This window comes from Tupaia chinensis, unplaced genomic scaffold (assembly GCF_000334495.1).
Source record: "Tupaia chinensis unplaced genomic scaffold, TupChi_1.0 Scaffold000539_1, whole genome shotgun sequence".
NCBI classification, from domain to species: Eukaryota; Metazoa; Chordata; class Mammalia; order Scandentia; family Tupaiidae; genus Tupaia; species Tupaia belangeri.
The window spans coordinates 5,818,003-5,822,063 of NW_006160052.1; the positions used below are offsets into that span (position 1 = coordinate 5,818,003).

Here is a 4,061-nt window from a genome sequence, read left to right on the forward strand (position 1 = left end):
CGCAATGTCTTTGGGCAAATGTCACAGGTCCTAATTACAGGCTCCAGGAGCAAAGAGTCTAGGCGGGGCTGGCTGGAGGCCCCCTTTCTGGACCCAGGTCCAACCCTCCCCCAGCTGGTCCCACCCACCCTGCCTGCTACACCCAGGCCACAGAGGCTCACAGAGGGGCAGTGTGTGCAGTGCTGACTCACGGTGGTTCTCCGCGGCCCAGGCAAGGACCAGCGCAGAGTGGCCAAGTGGGCCCTGTCCTCCCGGCCATTCCCCGCAGGGAGCAGGGAGTAGCCAGGGCCCAGCCAGGCTTTAAAAGCCAAGAGGAAAGTGAAAGCAGAAGGCTGCCAGGGCCCGAGTTGCTGACTATTACTTCTCCTTTTTTTCGGATTTATTTATTTATTTCATCAGCGAGGCGAGAAAGAGACAGCAGTGCCAGCAAGTCTTACACTGAGACCCACCCCAGGTCATAGGCACACACACGCATACCAGCCATCCATACCGGCCATCCTCGGGAGGTGTCCGGACAGGAACCCATGGAGCCTTTCCATGCGGGTCAGCCAGCACCGCCCTGGTTTCCTGTTCCTTAGGGGATTCTAGACAGCAGGAAGGACCCACCTTGCAGTCTGTTTCAGAGACATACACGAAGGGACTGTAAAGAATTCATGGTGATCTGGAATTAAACTCTGAGTTTATTTTGGTGCAAAAGAATTTGAAATCCGTGCGGTTTGTTCATAATACACATTGTCCATGGACTCCTCGAGGACTTCCTCCCATATATATGGAAATCAAGGTGGAATTCTCATAACAAAAAATGATCATTTGATAGATTTATTTTGTAAGTGCCAGAAGCTATGTGGACTCACCAGAGAGGGACAGAGTCAGAGGGAGAACATACCCCCCCAGTGGAATGTGGTCACAACCCAATCCTGTTACCTTTCTTTTTTTTTTTTTAAAACTTTATTTACTTATTTATTTAAATTTTACCAGAGAAGAATAGAGTGAGCAAGAGAGAGAGAAAGTGAGAAATCAAGCCACCAGGTCTGGAACTTGAACCATGGTCGGCCATGTGGGAGTCCAGCGCTCTTAATCACCATGCCACCTGCCAGCCCCACCAATCCTATTACCTTTCTACACCCCATTCAGATTTTGGGGTACACATGCACATGTACCCATGTCTTTCAAGCTGCTGGGGCCAGGATTTGAACCTTCAGTCAAGCATATAGGGTCTGACTCTCTTAATCACCAGGCCATGTGGCAGGCCCAAAACAAATCATTGTGGCATTTAGAGCATGTATAATATTAGGCTATTAATAATATTTGTAGTTCCAACATTTCATTACTCCAGAAGAAAACCCCATACTGTTCCACGGTGACTCCCCACACCCTCCCAACCCCTATGCACACCTCATGTACATGCGTATTTCATATACACGGAACAGCTTATGACCTGGGCCTGGCTTCCCTTAGCACAGTGCTTCCGGCCGGCCTGTTTCAGTGCTGCATTCCTTTTTTTTTTGGAGAGTTTTTTTTTTTTTTTTTTTGGAGAGATTTTCACTGTAGGGCGCGTGCGCTCGCCAGACAGACAGAGAGAGACATAGAGACAGAAAGCGAGAAATCACCCCCCAGGGGGGATGGTCGCGCCGCAATCCCTTCTCCTCCATTCTCCTCTCGGGATCTTGGGCACGCACGCACACGAGCCTGGCGTGACCGGCGTGAGTTTTAAGCCACCGGGTCCGGGACGTGAACCGCGGTCGACTATGTGGGAGTCCAGCGACATAGCCATTACGCTAAGTGCTGGTTCCCCAGTGCTGCATTCCTTTTTATAGCTGGTTCATATTCCACTGCTTTCTGTATCACACTGCTTTATTGATCCAAGAATTGATGAACACTCGAGCTGTTTCCCCTCTTGGGCTACTGTGACTAGAACGCTTGCTTTCAGTTCACCTGAGTGTCACCTAGGAGCACAGCTGCTGGGCCATGGGGTAATTCCATGTTTCATTTTGTGTGTGTGCAACTACCCAACTTTTTCCACACTGGCTACACCATTTTACATTTCCACCAGTCCTTGATTCTCACCATGTACCCATTTGTCCCTTTCCTCTTTTTATTTCCAAGAAAGTCAGTTTCCCCAGCGTCCCTTTCCCCTGGAGCAGAGGGTGGGAGCAGCTTCTCCCTCTAGTAGGAAGGCTATTATCAGGCCAACCGCCCACTGTTGCCTTTTCCACAAATAGGTTACTGTGATCAGGAGCAGCCAAGGACAGGCTGCACCTCCCTGTGGTCACTAGGGCACACCTACGACAGCCACCGTCCTCGCGACCTGCAGCACACCCGTCCTCACACGAACATGGCGTGAAGTCTTAGCAGTCACAGCTGGGCGCAGAAAGGAAGCCTCGGCTCAGACCTGCGGTGGGCGTTTTGCTCTCAGCTCAAGCTTCACAAGTCGGGAGACGCAGCCCTCCGCCTCGTCCTGCCCAGCCCCCTCTGCGAAAGGGCCTGCCTGTCTGGGCCTGGCTGGCAGCAGACATGAATGGAGAGGAGCGGCCTCCCTCTCCACCCCCACTCCCCGGGGTTACTGTCGGTCACAGACCCGGGGCCCGCGAGAGCTATTTACATTTACAACAGCCCAACAGCGCCTGACCGCGCCAGAGCCAATGAGCAGCCCGCAAACTTGTCTGATTCTGTCTGCTCCAATCAGGAGGTGCGATCCTTACAGCCTCTTGCTCTTGTGAATCACAGGTCGGCTGTCGCTTTTCCCCTTTTATCCCGGGGACCTGACCCGGCTCTTCGCTCCTAGGCCTCCGTCCTCCGGATCCTGGAGTGGGGAAAATACGGGCGTGTCCATCAGTTGGGGAACCACTTGTGCTGGGAAACCCAGTTTTACGTAGCAATGGGGAGCACGTCCCTTCGCCCCAGAGGTCTGATCGCGTCTCTGCTGTGAAGACTTGTAGAGAGCGTTACCCTCCCTCCCTGCCAGCCCCTCCCCCAACTCGGTTTAGCAATGTGGGTTTTTACTCCATGGCTGCCTTTGAGGTGTAGACCTGGCCAACCAGGGCAGGGCGGGAGGCAGAGCTCGTTTTTACCTTTGCCTGCAACAGGGCAGACAGCTATCGTGTAAAACAGGGCCAGAGTGCGCAGAGCGGACCAAAGACGGGAGTCGCAGGGAGGGCGGGAGTCGGGCAGAGTCTGCGGAGCGTTCCGGAATGTTCGCGGTGACTTACGCACCGCGGGGAGGTAGTGCGCAGGAGAGAGGGGCAGGGACTGTGGGAAGAAGGCTTTGGAGACGAGCTCGGTTGCTCAGACTTGCTTCGTAAGTGATAAGCAGTCGTCAGATATTTTCAGGGAGAGAAAAATAATCTCTGTTTCAGAGCGTTCATGGCAGAGCAGAGGGGGCTGGAAGATGAATGCAGGGCTGTTAGAATTCAGGTTTGAGTCAGGCCCTCACACCAGGAGAGAGGAGGCCAGACAGAGGAGCAGGGACAAACAAGCACGCTCTGCCTCCCTGACCCTTTTGGGAAGGCGCCAGTTTACCTTTGGAGAACTCCCTGAGCGCTTGGCACACTGCACTCATGATCCAGGCTGGCAGAGGCTGGGAGTGGATCGATGGGAGTGCCAAAGCTCTGTTGGGTGTTGGATCTCTGTCTTCCTCTCTGTGACTCACGCATGGAAAAATAATAAATATACTTGACAACAAAATGAGGATAGTCATGGAAAGGAAGGGCACAAGCCAGAGGCGTTTTGGAGTGGAATCAATGGCACTTGATCGGATATGTGAGGTGAGGGAGGAAAGGAGTCAGAAATGACTTCAAAGCTTCTCTCCTGACTGAGGGTAGGGTAGTAGAGAGAGAGGGAGAAGCAGGGGATCACTGTTGCTGTTCATGATAGGCACGTGTGGATGCACCAGAGACAGGTGGGGGAAGCAGCCTGCAGGAGCCTGGTCATGCGCAACCCCTTCATTCTGTCTGCCATCTTGCCAGGATCCTGGTGAGTTTCAGGTCCATCCAATCAGGACTCAGACCATGGTGGGCATGTAGCTTTTGGGTCTGCATTTAGCATATGCAAACTGCCTCCCA

General features: G+C 53.0%; 1 long non-coding RNA gene across 1 annotated transcript; it reads right to left on the reverse strand.

Annotated features, from left to right (window-relative positions):
• Positions 1-1,767: 1,767 nt before the first annotated feature.
• LOC114009465 (uncharacterized) lies at positions 1,768-3,669 on the reverse strand. The gene is made up of 3 exons (XR_003550873.1): positions 3,520-3,669; positions 3,072-3,381; positions 1,768-2,803 (listed from the first exon to the last, which is right to left on the reverse strand). It is a non-coding gene; the product is annotated as an uncharacterized LOC114009465 (long non-coding RNA).
• Between the last annotated feature and the right edge of the window lie 392 nt (positions 3,670-4,061).